Below are 17,991 nucleotides of genomic sequence, written 5' to 3' on the forward strand. Positions count from 1 at the left end.
GGGATGCGCACAAAGGCTGCCTTTGCCTGCAGTCAGTCCGTCCCCAGCTCTGTGGGCAGTTTGTTACAAAGGAAGAAGAAAACCTGAGATGTGCAAGGTTGGGTGGAGTTGGATATTGACCTCTTGCCGCGGAGGAAGAGCTGCGGAGCAGGGCGTGGTGGGTGCGTGTCCCAGCGGCCAGGAGTGGCAGCCACCTCCCTGTCCCCCACGCTGCACCCACGCAGCTGCTTCCCCACGAGTGGCCGGGCTGGGGCATTCCAGAGACTTCTCGTATTTGCGCTGCCCTCTGCTGGCATTTCGGTTTTGTACAATTTGGACTTAAATTGAGGTCTGGGGCTCAACGATGAGCATCATTCTTTCCTTCCTTTGCGTCCTCAGCGGGTCAAAGCGTTATTGCTTACCTTGCTCCTCGTGGTGTGCATGCTTGCGCTAAGGTACACCTAGTGCAGGTAGCAGGGTTCCCTAGGGGAGAGTCAGGAGCTTTGCAGACTGAAGCATGATCTTGTAGGAAAACTTCCAAAGCCTTTTGGTTGTACGTAGCTTTGCATTTTTCAGAGGATCCATCATTTGTATGCTTGGTTGGGGCAGGTTTGGTTCTGGTAGTGTGTTTGCAGCTCAGGTGTCCCTTCACCCAAATCCTGAGAAGTTGCACATTCCTTTAATGGGAAACCATTGAATATCAGTTTATCATTATAAATCTAGGAAAATCTCATTAAAAATAAACTATTTTTCCTTGCATGTAAATATGGGTATAAACAGGAAATGGAGGTAGCATCTTCTATCTACATCTGTCTTTTTGGAATGTAGCAGGAATCTTATTAATGAACTTTCCATTTCAGTTAGCCAGTGTTTGTATGAAGGAATTTGGACTATTTGTTGTTTGGTTTTTCCCCTGTATCATGAATAGTATAGTTCAGAGAACTATAACAAAACCAGAGGAACATTGAAGTTATTTCAGGAGTACCTAGCAGTCATTGTCAACAGTAAAATCTAGATGAAGGAATTTGGGATTTGTTAGAATGAATTCTTCTCTGTTTCCATATAATGATATTTAATATTTAAAATATCTATCAATAGAATGAATATTCCCAAGCACTTTATTCAGTTATACAAGCAAACATTCCCTAGTCTCAAGGATTCAATTCTGATTTTTCCCCCTGCAAACTTACTGGTATTACTTTCATTAAAGTTGCCTTCCCCAAACAACTTTATAGGTTTTTGAAAGGGTTGTAATAATTGGTCTTCTGGGTTTGTTTTATCTTCTGTAAAGTAGGTAAGATTTTGGTTTTCTTTTGAGGTTTGTTTTTGTTAAATAAACTTATAATTCTAAATTTATTTTCTAGAATAGAATATTGAAGGATTCTTGAGAATTTTGTTTCATTTGTACCCAGCATTTAACAAGACGGATTAGCAATTATAAGAAACTTCAGGTACATACATTTAATTTTGCAAATGGAAGGCTACCAGATCTTGCTTTTATTTTTTTCCCCACTCTCCCTCTCTGTAAGTATGGAGTATCATATCTGAAATTATGGAGAGTATAAATGTGGAAATGTTAAATCTTTTGTTAATGGCTTCGAATTAAGCACACATTGTTGCAGATGATTTGGAGGACTTATTTAAAGTAAATATACAATTTCAAGCTCAATTATCATTCATAGTTTAACCGAACATAGTGAGATATTCAGTCTGTGAATTTGATACAGTGTTACTTCATAATTATGATGCTTTTTTACAGTAAATTTGATATAGAACAGTTGCTAAAGGAAAGCTGCTGAATAGTGTGACCAACCATTTTATGGGACACATCTGGTGCATTAGTTCAGGATGTGCAGTGCAGGAGAACAGAGCCTTTTGCCCAAAAGGAGAAGGAAGCTAACTCCACATGTATACGTTTTGGGGACATGCAGAGAGGTTAAACAATTACGAGTTAATTGTGTAAGCTAATAGGAGGGGTGTTTGTAATGTCATTTCGGAATAGCTAAGGAGGAAACAGAGGAGAATTATTGTTTTAAAATCTCAAATGAATGGTTTACACCTGTTAATGTTACATTTAGAACAGCTGTTTCTTTTATTATCAGTAAACAGATGCAGAAAGTAATGGAATGTTTTAAAGCAATATGTTAATCCTGTCTTCCACTACTGAATATTCTCACAATGTCATGATTAAATATTAACTGTAATGCTGCTGTCATCTGCAGTTAAAGAATATTTGCTTATTATTTTAATCACTTTTTATCAGAAGTTGTAAATGTATATCCAAAGTTATTATAGTCTTTCATCAAACCAGCCTAAGTGTTTCTTCACATCAGTAATTTTATTGATGATTTCGTTGGACTGAACTACTCAAAGTAGCCCTGATTTTGGTTTCTCTCAAAGGTTATTTCTGTATTTGAAATTTCACCTGAAATGAAACAAGCTATATTTATGGGGGGCGGGGAGCAGGGGAAATGCTCTTAAGGGCCCAGGCTAGCACACATTTTATATGAACTCCATGTGAAGTTGATTATAGGTGAAGCTTTCCCAGAGTATGCTCAGGTAGAGCACTGCAGTTGGAATAGTACCGATCAGGTAGTACCAGTCTTTTTTTTTTTTTTATTTGGATGAAAACAGTTTTAGTTCATTTATTTTCAAATATGTTGTGGTGCCTCAGTTTTAAAAGAAAGAGAAGCTATGAATCTGACAGTCTCTTGGAAGGAAATATCTCAAAACTGTAGACACAGTATCGTGTACTTAGAAAACAAAACCAAAACAAGTATTTCTAAATATTTACAGATGAGTGCCTAATCTGACCTGAAGTTTCCTAGAAATCTGTAGTGGTCACTCAGATGCTCAAAGGTGACAGTAAGAGTCCTTCAATTGGAAAAAAGTATGTCTTCATTTTAGAATTGCAGTATGTGTAAATGTTCTAAAGCATGTAGCATTTCAGTGACCTACCGTGCGATAGTGGAGCATTACTAACTCACCCTCGAAGAACGGAAGCGCAGAAGATTCATGGTGTGTAACTTGTTTGGCAGATTAGTTTTCAGGAAATGCAGAGACCAACGAATATGGCAGCTGCATTATTAAAAATACTGTATTCAAGCCCAGGTCAAATTGTTCATTCATGCATGGAGTAACTCAGCATTAATTGAATCATTACATTTTTTACATATTTTAGATCACCAATATTTTTTGCTTCAGCACTTTAAATGCCTGATAAATTACTATATTCACAAGGGGCAAACATTTTGACAGAGGAATGCTTTGTGAAGCATTTATGTGCATTTGCTCATCAGGTCATTGCAGTAATAAAATTGCATTGGTAGAACTAAGATTCCGTCTTAATTCTAATGTCAGCCAGTCTTTTTTTGGAGTATTTCAAGATGCTTAGGTAAAACTATCTAAAATTATACAAAATAATTTAAAGGGATTGTCTTCCTTTGTTCTTAATCGCTTGATACTGCTTTTATTAGATAAATTAGAGATATTCCTGATGAAAGGGAAGAGTTTATTTTCTCAATTTAAAAAAAAAAAGGGGGGGGGGGGAGGGAGAAACCCTTTCAGGTCCAGTAAGTAGATTTAAGACTCCTTTCATCTCAGTTCAGTAGAATGGAAAGAAAAATTCTTTTTGAAATAATTTGAATTTTTCATATAAAATAGTTTTTGGAAGGCAAATAATTCCAGCTTGTAAGGAGCAAATCTAGGTATGATTCTTGTCAGACTTTGCCAAAACAGACTAGTAGTAAATAGATTTATTTCAAAGGAATGTTCTGTTGGAGGTATGTTCTTCCCTTAAGCAAGCAGAGTAGAAATATTATTTAATCAGTTAATGTTCCTGATGCTCCCTGACTCCTTAGGTGTATGTAATTTATAACAGGGACCATTTAATAGCTACTAAGACAAGTGGAACTGTAGAACTGTTCTCTCATCAGAAGAATTCACTCATTTACTTCTCCCACAAGAGAGTTACAGAACCTTTCCCTAAAGCTTTATGTTGAGCTTCAAAATGCCCTTTTCCAAAAGTTGGAATCACATTGCCATTTAGGAGAGCCATATCCTCTATGCTTTATTTACAATGACCTTTGAGCAACTGAAAATGCTGCCAGCTCCTCTAGAAATTGTTGCTTTGAAATTTCAGTTTTGATCTATGTTTGAAAATGAGCAACTGTGATTATGCACAACTATAACAGCAATAAAATGGAAACTGACCTTCTACAATAATAAGTGTTTTATACTCTTAGCTTCACTGTAGAATCTGAAAATGCTTAATAGTGCACCAGCCACTTGTAGATTATGGAAATTAAAGAAACAGCTCAGTCTGCTGTGAGAGGGATGCAGAGTTTACAAGGGTGTAAACTCCAAACACTGCAATTCAGATTTACACTTGTATTTTTGCTATGATGAGTGTGAACCTAATGTTTAATGCGTGTGTGCAGGTCATTCTTGCCCAATTGCAAACTTCTTGTGGAGTCCTCTCTATAATTTCTTACTCTATATTAACCCAAGTCATCAGAAGTTATGCATCTTTTCATTATTGTTGTGTCCTTCTTCTTCTGAGTTTATTTAAGTGCTCTATAGCAACAAAGCGTTGTGTTAAATTCCTTAATCATATTAAGTAATGAAGGTTTCAAGCACCATGAGATTAATTTTTGCTTTATTTTTTTAAGCCTGGGTGGATGCAGAACTAATTAAATAAAGTCCATCTAAAGAAAGATTTAAATGACAATATACAGTGCAATAACTCTTGCCAGTTTTCTTCTGGTTACCAGTCTAAGTCTTTTAACTGTAGCTCAAAAATCTGGAGGAAGTATTTTGGCATAGCAGTTTGTTGTAAGGAAGATTTAATAGCTTGTTATGTCCTATTTCTATAAACAGAAGTCATTTAGAGTTCAGCAGATATATTTAGAACCAGCATTTGTGCTGGTAGTTACAAGCTGAATAAAATAATCTTTGAAAAACTCAATATGCAAAAGGGAATTTCAGGTTCAAATTTACCTCACAACTAATTCTCTTTTAGGAGACTTAGGGATTTTCACAAGTAGGAATTTACAAAATTGAGTATCATGCTTTTTACTTTATTTTGTATCTTTTTAATAATGAGGTTTTGTTGTGTGCAAATGTTAATAGTTTTAAGAAAACTATGTGGCTACTGCTGTTCAAGAGGTCAGGTCCTGTACTCTTTACTCTGGCAAAGTTCCTTAACCTTCAGGGAGGGAGATATCCCTGTCTCAGGGAGTACAGAGTTAAGGCCTGATAAAATGGACAGCCAGAATCTTTGGGGAGGTCTTCTCTACTCTCAGCTGGTCTGGGACAGAATATTAATACAAGTTTACACTGAGTGATTTGTAATCTAACCTCTGATTTGTTGACTTCAAGGTATGCATGATAACTGAGAAACATATGCAAAGTCGGTTTAAGATACAAGTTTTATAGCAAATAGTAAATTAAAACCATAGTGACCTTTTAGTCTTGCTGATCATGTGCAGAAGGATGTTCATGTGGTGCCCTGTACTAATCACAGTAACAGGGCTCTTCTCAGGGAACAGCAGGCACAAGCAGTACTCTTCTGTATTTGTTCTTCTACTGCATTTTTAATTGAAAAAAAAAATTGCTAGTAAAATGTTACAATCATACCTTGATACAATTTTTACATATTTTGTTCTGGAAAAGATAGCAGTTCTTTTCTTATGAAAAAGATTTTTACTTAGTGGTACAAATAGTCATCAATGCCCCAGTTTAAATTTCAGTTGTTATTGCTGTCCTGATTGCTGGCTTTGGCCATGTTTGATGCAAAGTCTAATATTTTTTATTATATCAGTTCTTGTATAGATTTTGCCAAACACTCCAGGAACTTGAAAACTACTAATTAAAAGCATATTAGGTATTTAACCTAAATATTTTTTTCCTCCTGTATTGTAACACAGTAATAATTGCTGCAATTTGTTTTATATTTATATTGTCCATGCTTTCAGCATCACAAAAAATTGCACCCAATCATATGATAACCCCATCCTTAAAGAAGTGTGTTGTAAGGATGGTTTTGCAAACAACAAAAACCTTCATTTTCCGTTCTCGTATCTAGGCAGGTCTTCTTTCAGTTTTTATCGTGTTCGAATTCTGATTGTTTCAGTAAGCCTCAGAGAAGCCTTCATGTAGGTGTTATTTTTTTAAATGTCAGTGCTGAAGAGAGAGAAAACATCAGTGCTTTTTTTTTTTTCATGTTTTCATTCTTTACAATGTTGGTAACTGTTCATCTGAGTGTCAGAAGCTGAAGTTGTGTACACAAACTAAGTTGTACACACAAATGATCCCTATGATGCCCCTTTGTCCCCTCATCAAACAAGTGTTGGGAAGAGGACTGGCTGTATGGCTGGCCTTTGGCAAATCTGGGAACTGAACACACTGATAGAGTTTCCCCATTTTAACTACATGGGGACTCTACTTGAGGGGAAAATTATATGCTGGTACCATATGATCTATATGATATGCAACACAAAAGTTTTCCTGTTTTTGGGCCTTTCTATGACATGACCTGTGGGCTAAGTGAAGAAAACATCACTGAGAAAGTGCTACATATACAGATACAAGTGCTCCTATTGATACGTTATTTTTCTAAGATTTTGCTGAGTAAAGCTCTTTCCATACATAAGCATTTTGGCCATCTGCAACTGCTTGTCAGTGAGGCTGGTTTGAGAACACTAGCTGTAATTGTAACCTCAGGAATGTGTGACCAGCTCGCGGCCAGCTGTGCATGCCCTGACTTTTCCCAGGTGTTAAGATACATGGCCACTTTTGTTCCCCTTAACCAATGGGACAAAATACAGTCCTTGTTTTTCTGCACCTTGTAGTAAGCCTAAAAACTGCTGGGTTTTGTTATTTTTTCAATAGGTCATAGCAAACAGCTACATGAAGGTGTCCATATTGTTTAATTACTGTGTATCTGTGACACAGCGTACTGCATCTGTAGGATAGCATGTATTTTGTGAAATAGAAAAAGGGTACTCAGTTTACCATGGTCTTGCTATAAATTAGTAGTACTGACCCTGCAAATCACATAAGTGCTCCTATTTTATTGCTGTTGCTTGGAAAAGATTTTATTTACGTTTTGATTCGATGGCATAGATATTTCTGCAGTTAAGCCTCTTGAGCCTGAGTGAGTTTTGATGCATTTTTCCACTGGTTTTCAGTTTGTCTTATTTTAATGATCCATTTCATGTTCAAAGGAACGCTTAGCTGTTTTCTGTGTAGTAGCCTAGTTGGAACTCCTCCTAAATGCAACCTGGAGTTGTCTGCATTTTGTTCCGCGTTTTGTCATTGACTGTGTAGCAGTGTCTTTGCTTGTGTAGCATTTACTACATTCAAGGTGAGGCACAAATAGCTTGAAAGCAATGTGTATGCTCCTAGGTCTCCTCTTTAGAGATGCTGGGAGGGACAGTGTTTCTAGTAATCAGGAGGACAAAAATTGTTCCATGGCCTGTGACACTTTAGTCAAGTAAAAAGTGAAAACATGAGATTAATTTATGTACATGATAATTTGCACAGTGTGATCATTATAAAGGAATAAATCCATGTCTTAAGTCACTGCTTTTTGTTCTTATCTGCCAACAAGCTGCCATGATCTCCACACTGTAGATATGGAAAAGGAATTAGTTTTTATCTTAGAACAATTCTTTATATGGTCAAAGTGACACATATCATCAGTAAAAGTAACCTACCCATTCATATCAGTTTCTGTGTCCATGGAATGAACTCAGACCTCAAGAGCAGATCTGTATTCTGTAATACATTCTGAGTTCTTTGAATTACGGATTTCTGCCTTTTATGGACTTTGAAAGCTTGCACTTTTGGATTTGGTGCTCTTTGAACACAGGAAGGACACACAGATTCTAAACCCATGTACTGGGGTTTTCCTAAATGCTCAGAAGTCAGGGATGAGCACATGCAAAAAGTTTCATGTGCCTAAATGCTTTTCAGAATCTAGTTCCTAGGGACTCAAAAACGTGTAATCTTGCAACTCAGTGAAAAATATTAGGCTCCCAAACACTTAACCCTTGAGAAATACACCAGAGCTGTTTGGGGAGGAGAAGAGAAGCACACCAATCCAGTGCTGAGAGCTGTTTGAACATTAACACCTGTAGCAAGTTCTCCCTTATAGCTGCAGGGATATGGAACAGTCTTGCATGATAGGCTTACATAAAAGACTGAAGAGTGTGCTTTTTCAAAGGTTTTTCTGTGGTTAAAAGTCCTGGTCTGTGACTCCTCCTAAAAAAGCAGGGGCTGTGAACTCTTGCCCAGAGCACACAGAACTGGTGAGTCCTGGGATAAGACTGCATGATACAAATCACTCATGATTTGTGCCTCTGACTGACGTTTCTCCAGCGAGGACTCCCAGATATGTACCAGCATTGTGAGATTCCTGTAACCACTGGTCTTCGGTATTTCCTGTGAAACTTAAACCTAATGTTCGAAATCTGCATCAGCACTGAACTGTTCTGCCCTTTGTTTTCTGTTCGTCAAGGTGGCTTTTCTAATTAGCATAAATCACAAAGTTCCCGCAGCAATAGTGGTGTTCGTGTGATATACAGCATCTCTGCTGTGCCCAAGGAATATTTACAAGCCAAAGGGCTCTGTTTTGCTTGATTTGGAGAAGCCTCTTGTTTCTTCTTTCAGTTTCTCATTATAAGAAAAAGCAAATAAGGGGCTTTAAGAGAAAATAGTGTAGAATACCATGATACTTTTATTATTATGCACATCTGAAGTGAGCAAAATTAATCAGCTAAAGGCAAAGGATATGCAACTCTATCGACATTCAGAAATTTAAAAACAAAAAAGTAGCAATATCTGTGCTACATTACATTAGACTACAATAAAAAAGTTAAATTACTCTGAATTGTGTGTAACCTAGTTGAATAAATAAGACACTTCTGTGAGGTATGGATACATAATGTAAACAATTTCAAAGAATATTTGGCAGCCTCTTGGAATTTGCTCCAAATGCTTTTGGTTCAATGGGAGTGAAAAGCCATGCTCCATTATAGCCTCACTTGATATTTTATTTTAGAGGAAAGAAGCTTGGAAGCAAGTCAACTTCGTTTTTTTAAAATTGCTTGAAGGTGACAGTAGCAAAAAAGTAAGATGAACTGCATGTTTATATTTCTTTTACCTACTCATCTTTCTTATTTTCATTGTTGCCTTTAATTTTCTTTCACTTGAAAATGAAAATGTACATGCATCAGACATATTAGTTAGAATAATTGGTGATTGCTCCCTTCATTTGAGAAACTAACTGATCTGTACACAAGTTTTAGTTTCATCCTCTTTCTCAGAGGCTGATGTTGGAGAGGGAATAGGTGTTTTTGATATTCTATTCCTAACCTGTCTATCTTAATAATGTCTATTTATTGCTAAACCATCTGAGATGATCTCGAGTGCTTTGTGTATGAGGAGTTAGGACTTTTTGGAGTAGGAAACATTTTTTTCCTATGTGGTTTTTGAAAGAGCAGTTAAGAACACCTCTGATTCTGTGTAGCTTTCATTCCTGTTGCCTTCTGCCCCATTTTCATGAGAAATTGCAGCCTAAGTAGTATTAATCTGCTTAGTAGTGGAGTGGAAGCAGAGAACAGCTAGAAGTTGATTTTCCCAGTTTCCTGCAGTGCACAAACCCAGTTGAGCGGAGCAGTTAGCCTTGCTCCTGAGGGCTAATATAAATTAAAGGTCCTGAGCACTAGGGGTTGTTAAAATTCTCAGAGGGCTCTTTATAAGATGTTAACCCCCGTGGTCTGGCCAGGCTCCAAACGGGGTAATTACATTCTTCCTACCTAAATTCCCCCTGCAATTGCAATTTGATGTGCTGGTATTCCTCACTTCCTCTCCTCTGCCGTGCCCCGTGGAACAGTTGTTGCATTTCATCCCAGAGGTACTTGCTTTCGGTGACTGATGGAGTGATCTGTGTGTAGAGTCTATAAAGCATTTTAAGAGCCTTTTGGATGAAATGTAATTTAGGATGCTTAATTTTTTTTAAAAAATTATCTCCTGTTTAAAATTAACTGGGCTAATCTGAGCCCTGAATGAGTGTGAACTGTGTGCAACAGACCTGGAATGAGAAAGCATCAACAACTGTTCTCATTGCTCACTGAACTTCTTCCCAAAGTTTTTTTACATAAAAAATATAAAAGATCAAACTAAAAGTATAGGGAGCTTTTCTAAAGGGTTTGTTACAAAATGGGAAGAATATGAACTATATAAAAAGGCTAATGTGACTTTTCCCTCAACTGAAGTACAAATTGAAGTGTATATATATATATATATATATATATAAAATGTTCATATAACATTCCTCCTGCTTAGGGATTCTGTTGTAACCTTAAGAGCAGCAACTAAAAACTCATGTTCTAAAAGTTAGAAATTAGTTAATTACTTTCTTTCTACCCCTTTTTATACTAGAAGAGCTTCTCATTATAAGGACACTATAATTTTCATTAAGGTGTTGCATCCTAATTGTAAGTAGACTCGTGTAAATGTAAGTGTTGCTTATAAGTAGAAAAATACTTAGCACTCAGTATTTAACAAGATATCTGCATGTGTCAAATATACAGAGACTTCAAATACAGTCTTTTCTAAATATGGGCTTTGCATGTGAGGTATGTGCAATGCAAATAGGGTAAAGTGTGGCTGGGGGACATCTTTCTGTTCAGTTTAACACTGGTTCCTCTCCACTCTTCGAGTGTCTCATACGAAGCTTAACTGTATTACATAGGAAACCTTTGTACAGATGTAGCCTGAATATAAACTCTCTTTCAAGAGGTCACTTAGTCTGGTCTAACAGCCTAAAAGGTTGTTCATATCAGATATTTCTCTCCTAGAACATGATGGAAACAAAAGAACAGTGTTGATCTGCGCAGTAATGTCCTCAGTAATTAAGGGACACGCGTGAAGGTGAGCTACTCACCATGCTGCAGGGCAAGTTGAAGGTTTTGCAGGTGAGTTTTCTGGTAGCACAAGAAATGTATATCCAGTTCCAGATGGAAAAAAAAATCAATGTATGAGCCTACACAAGTGAATGTGATGCACTACCTGAGCTCCTGAGGGGATTCTTTGTGTTGTCTACTGAGTCAGAATGCTTGGAGATCTGCACTGACCCTGCATCAGGCATTTTCTGGTGCTACTGAGGAAGGTTAAAAAAGTAAAAACAGCCAATAAAGGAAAAACCCTATATAAAAAAATTTAAAATACATGTCTAATACAATACAGATAGTTTGAAAGCCTGAAGCTTAAAATGTCCTTGCAAAGTCTTCCATTGTGTTTTAGTGAAAAACTACACTATGACAAACATATCTTTCCCTCTGATCTGTGATAAAAGCTGAAATAAATTTAAATATTAATCATTTTAGCTTTATGTGTTCTGCTGCTTGTTGCTTCGAATGGAGCCTGCACTAACTATACAGCCAGATGTTCTTACTAGTTATACCTATGTAATCCCATTCAGTGTGGCTTTAATGGATTTTAACTTAGAATAAGAAATTTAGTTTTCTTGCCTGTACTCTATTCAGACATATTCTGATTTAAAAACAGATTGCCATTTAGAATGCAAATAAGCTATTTGTATGGTTTTATTTCTGTAACCAATGTGCCTTTCTAATTGCTATGTGTGATAGCAAATATTTGCATAAAATACAGCTGTGCTGTGAAGCACATTCTCTTAGGATACTTTCTAGTTGCTATTACCAGTGCACTTTAAAAATACATTTAGTTTGTAAATATATTAAAGAAGCAAATTGGTTATTTTTAGTTAGTTTGTGTAAATAAGTATAAATTCACACTGATTCATTCACACTAATGGTCTCCTGACAGGCACAAGAGCACTGTACTCGCTCTTCACATCAACACTCACATGTCTTCACATCTTCTAAAGTGTTTATGTTATTTTATTTGTTAGATATTTGGCAAATCAGCATCCTTTCATGTTCTGTACTAGATTCTGTTGCCACAAATTGCTGGAAACTTCCATGCAGAAAAAGAAATCGATGTATTTTAATACCTGAGGAACATTTAATTTATTGAATCATGTCTTTAGGTAATTTTAGAATAAGGTAGAAAAGACTTTATTTAGATGGAAGGAGACTCATAGCAAGATATTGCAGATATGCATAAACCATAATTTTGTGCATCTGTGATCTTTCTAGCTCTTTCATGTTTTGTATTTTTTTCTTTTTTCCTTTCATGACACATGCAACTGTTTTCCATTAATTTAAGTATAAAATTTAATTTTTCAGAAATTAATATCAGATTTGATAAATCTGTCTGTTTTTTAATTAATCCTGTTACTCGTTCAGCAAGTAGCCTCTGCTGTTTGTGGTTTGCTCCTCAAAGCTATCACACTTAATTTTTCTCCAGTAAATTCTCTCCTTTGCTTTCTGTTGGCTGTTCCTGCTTCTTGCATTCTTTCCCCCTGTAAAGGAGGAATATGCTCTTTCTTCTCCTACTCATTCATAACTTTTTCACTTCTTTTGCTCTTTCCTTTTGTTACCCACAACTGTCTGTATGTTCTTTTTAAACTCTCCAAACTTTCCATCTACAGCTTTGTTCCCTGTAGCGTTCTCTGGCCTAATTAAGTTTAATTAGGAATTCCTTTTTGTTGCACTCTAAATTCAGTTTTATAGCACTCAGTAGAAGCTTTCATAGCTAAGGTTGAAAGAAAAAGGGTTATTCCTATTTCACCCAGTCTCCTACCTATTTCTTCATTCTTTTTCTTTTCTTTTCTTTTTTATTTTTTTTCATTGATACCATTTTCTTCTTTCTCAACCTGTATCTTTAGTACTCCAAACTCAAACTTCCTATTGTGGTTGCATTTAATTAAAGACACAGTCTGATAATTAAATATTCTAAAATGTGTAAAAAAAATAAGTAAATTTGCATTAAAGGGTTTTGGGGTTGGTTTTTTTGTAAAATAGTTTTCAGTAGTAGTGTCCTAGTCATTGCAGGAAACATATTTGAGAAATTTCAAAAAAGCATTAAAGTGAATTTTCTCACAGCCCCAACCTCCTCATATTTAGGAGATTATGTAGTCTACCCAAAATAATAGATTATTATTTCAATTCATTAGAGTGAAACTGTAGAAATATCTGTAGCTTCTCCAAAAATTCATCATCATTTTGGGATGTTGTCTTTAATGACTGCTCTAAATTCCATTTCTTTACAAGTATTTTGTTAACTTGGTTGTGGAGACAGGTGGATTTTTACACAAAAATTTTGTTGCGCTCTTGGGGAAACCAGCCATGCCAGTAATACTCACTTGAAATGAAATTGAGATAAATAATCTGAGGGTGACTTACTTAAGGTTTGAAACAGTTAACACTCTCTTAGGAGGAGATGAGGAGTAGATAAATGGTGAACAACTGGGAAGCTGGCTCTGAAGGACATGCTCGTGAATTTGGACACCGACTAATGTGTTTTGGCTGTTGCTGGCATGGCAAATAACAGCATAATGCAAAACCTTCCTGTTTCTTCCCACTCTGACGTTTTAACTTTCCACTGAGGGCAAGTAGCGGCCAAAGCCTTCACTGGCAGAAGTGGGAGCGGCAAGCTCCCTCTGTCCCCTGTGGCTCATCTGGCTCTTGTGCTGACCAGCACACAGCAGAACACAGACTGGGGAGGTTTTCTCCCCTCTTGGCCAGCCTGGAGTCAAGCTGGCCTCAGCTGAAGCATATGGCCTGGGAAGGGGTGTAAGCTACAGCCACGTGGCTTGAGTGTGGCCAGGAGCAAAACCAGACACCTCTAACTGTATTAGGTTATATCATCTTCCCTGTTTGCCTTGGCAGAGCTGCTGGGCTCATAAAATCACCTAAAGAGAATTGCTAATATGGAGATGTTACCATTCAGGGTTATCTCCTGCTGTGTTCCTGTTAATTTTTCCCACTGTTGAGTGCTGTCAGTTTTAGGGGTTGCGTGGATGTTATTCCTTTTGATTGTCTGTGAAGATGATAAGCTGGCTAAGTGGCTTGTTCAAAAACCTCGTTCACTGGAAATACTATGGGCTGCCTTCCCCTCCGGTCAGATCATCTCCTTAATGGTCCTGTTCTTGCCTTACTACCACCAAATCCAATTTTAGCACTGCAAACTCTTTTTGCTTTGTCCCATAGAGCATCTAAAGGAAATGTTCACTGAACAGCTTCTCATCATCCATTCAGCCTGGTTTGGTGGTTTTCTCACCCTCTGCTCAGAGAGTCCCTGCTGTCCATGTCCTTTCCAGGTGCTCCCAATGGCAGCTCTCTGGGAAGCCATAGCTCCATCAGAGTCTGGCAGACTCTGAGGATTCTCTCACGTGTCTGTTGTGTCACTGGACTGAGAAACCACCTACCCACTACTGGGAATTTTAGATCAGCAGAGTCTTCTGTGTGGCTATTGCCTCAAATGGAAGAGATGTTAAGGAAAGGATCTTGTGGAAAATATCTCATATCCTGTGTTGTGAGAAGATTTAGATATGTTCTCTGTAAAAGACAGTTTAAGGTTTTCAATGTAATCAAATTATTTCTCTTTTTTTCCCCCCCTCAAAGCCCCTGTTTTATTCTGAACCATGCTAAATTTTGTGCTTGCTGTGTGGAAAGTTTTTTGTGTTTCAATGTAGAGAAAAATTAATTTTCATTTTTTCCTAGAACTTTTTCATGCCCTCCATGTATTTTGCCTACTCCATAAAAGTAATAAGTTTTACCAATCCTGTCTTGATAAAGTCAGCCTTCATCTGTTTCTGACTCTTCTAACTATATTAAGACTAGCTATCAAATAACAAGGAACGTGTTGAAGTCCTGTTCCTCTGAGGCTCAGACAGTGCATGCTGCTTCCCTTTAGCACTTCCTTGGAGTTTTTTGGATGTTGCTGTTTAGAATCAGATCTATACATGAAATTTTTACCTGTTGATGCAGAACTGTAGGAAGGATTTGTAGTCTGCTCTCTTCAGTCTTCCAATTGCACTGTTTGTCTGAAGCTCAATGTAGAATGCCTTTGAATCCCATTAGATGAGAGCCTGTGGGGAATAAATTTCATTTATGCTGAAACATGTATATACCTTCAAAGTAAATTTGTGTGTATTTGCAATGATCCTTGCTCTGTCACCCACCCTGCCCCATCATCCCAATTAGCTGAAGAAAGGCTAAAAACTCTGAAGTCTAAAAAAAATTTGTCTGTCTTGTTAAAAACAAAACAACCAGACAGCCAACCCTCCTGATGTGCAGTTAAAGCTCTGCTGCCCTTATAAAGCAATAGAAAGGGCAAAATAGGTATAGTCAACACCCAGAGGAATATTCCTGCCAAGGAAATTTAATTGCAGGCATATTGCAAATGTGCAGTTTAAACAGATCAGTGTGGGGAAAACATTTTCAAGACCTATTCTTCTATAAATTATTTAGGTTTTTTTCTTAGTACTTCCCTTAAGAACAGGCAATATTCTGACAATTTAAAGGAAAATAGATTGATCATAGTTGGCTAATGCTGACTGGAATTGATCAGAATCTTGGGGTGGTGAAATTCCTACATTTTCCTTATGGTCCAACTGGCTCCTCAAATAACCTCCCATATTTTTTTGTTTTAGCAATGATGTCAATATTTTGGACAAAGCTTCGCAAAGGAACTATATCAGTTTTAAATTTTCCCAGTAGTTCCTTACATCATATCATCGCTCTAAAATAACTAAATTTTGTCACCATGTTTAGTTTGTACTTTTGATTTCAATTCCCAAGTTGTCTGTCAAAACAGCCCAAGCCTTTGGATTCAAACTCCTAGAGCAATTGTGATACTGAAAATGAGAAGAGGGATTGGTTGGTGTTGGCAGAAGTAAAACCATCTTTTGCTTTCATGCCTGTACTTGGAATGATGCTTGGTGAAAGTTACTGACACTGAGGAGCAATATCAGTAGCACAAGACAGTCCAGCTGTTTCCTTTCTGTTGGAAAGGGGCAGCTAAGAGAAGTTTGCTTGTATGTGTTTGATGTAGGTCAGCAGATGGGTGGCTTCAAAGATATTCAAGGAAATGTTAAATGAACACATGTTAGGGGTTTTTTAAATCACAGAAGACTGGGCTTGCATGGCAAGGTCTTGGTAGTAGGGGTGCTGCAGTGTCCTGCTCTGATTTGAGTGGTGATAAATTCAGCTCACTTCCTCAAGTCCTGTCTATTTTGCCTGCAATGGCGATGGGTGAGTGAGTTCTTCCTGCCTTTCAGAAGGTGAACCTTTAATTATATTTTGTATTACATTTTCTTTCCCCTGTCCAGATGAGGAGGGGAGTGATAGATCAGATTTTGTGGGCACCTGGCATCCAGCTAGGATCAACCCACCGCACTGATGCAAGAAAACAAAATGGCAAGGGCCTTTGGTGGTTCCCTGTCATTTACAAAGTGAACACCTAAGAATGTAAGAGGGCATTGAAGGAGACATAAAGGAAAGTGAGTCCTGCATGAATGTATTTAATCAGATGTGGAGTCAAGGTAATAATGAATAATGCCTAAATACATTCATAAACAGGTGCAAAACACTCTTCCCCTGCCTGAAGAGCTGCCACTGTTATGTGATAGCTTAATATTTCAGCTAGAACTACAGCTGAAAGACAATATTGAGTGATTTTTATTATCAGTTCAGTGGTAGCATAGCTATATAAAATAATGCTAAGACTTATCAAACAGACTGCAAAAAGCTTTGTGAAACTGGAATTACTTTTTTTATTTGTAAATAATACATTATTTATTTTTATATTTGTAAATAATACATTATTATTTGTGGAAACCCCTCTAAAGAGCTCTGGGCTGCTGACTGAGTTTTCAGGTAATCTTTTTAAACCTGTTTAAAACTCTGAGCTAAATCTATAAAAGGCTTTACCCCTGACTTTGTAGGTGCTGCTGCTCTCCCATGTGCCAAGTGGAGTTTGGCAGTGGATGACACACCAGGACAGTGTGATAGCAGCTCGTGATTGTATTCTGGTATTGCTCTTACAGCACTGGGACTCTGGTGAATATGCTGCATAAACTTGCAGCAGAGGTGCTGCCCCTAATATAGGACAGATAGGGACAGTTGCTAGACTAAAGCTGATTATAAAATTAGCAATAATTTTTTTTCAAACTGAATTTCTTGGCTTCACTAGGTTCATGCTAAAGGTGTTCAGTTTTGGTGAGATCATTATGTTGACTTGGGTTGTCAGGTTTTTTGTATTTCCTTACATTCAGAACATCTATTTTTATGGTTGAGCATGTATAAGCCTTATACAAACCTGCACAGCAGAGATTGTAATGTTCCTGAGGCTAGAAGAAAAGCAAGAAAGCAAAAACATCACTGGCTGAGGATTACTCTTGTAAATTCAGTATAGCTTACATAAGCAAACCTGAACAGAACCACTTGGTTTAAATATCTAGGGGAGGTTCTTAATAATAAATATTTCTTCTAGCTTTGCACTTTTGGACCTAGGAAACAGATGACTGTTCAAGTGCAAAATATATAATGTAGTTCAGCTTTCCACCCATGTTTTTAGTTTCTTAGCTGTTTCTAAATGTTTGGTTCAACATCTAACAATGTGAACAAATGAAATATAAACATCATCTTTAGAGTGCAGGATATTATATTGCCTTGTCTGAGTTGTGTTTCTGCTTGAATATTAGAATGTCATTCTGAGAAAGCAGGGTATCAAAATGCAACCAACCAATTATCCAGGTATCTAGAAAGCTGTACTTAATTTTGTAAAGCTAAACTTGTAAAAAACTTCTCATGTTAATAACAGATAATTTATTACCTTGGAAAGTCCATTCTGTATTTTAAATAGGATTACCACTGGATTCAGAAGGATGAAAACCACTGCTGAAATGTATCAGATTATTCATGGCCCATAGGGGAACTGTGCACTATGGAAAAGCAGGTGTCTCCTTTCACTAGGAAGGCTTGGCATTACAGGAACAGGATTCAGAAGGACACATGGATCTTTAAGGAATCCTTAAAGTTTCTTCTTCCTACCCCTCTACATGTTTTCAGCAAACTT

Source organism: Parus major, chromosome 7 (genome assembly GCF_001522545.3).
Source record: "Parus major isolate Abel chromosome 7, Parus_major1.1, whole genome shotgun sequence".
Classification (NCBI taxonomy): domain Eukaryota; kingdom Metazoa; phylum Chordata; class Aves; order Passeriformes; family Paridae; genus Parus; species Parus major.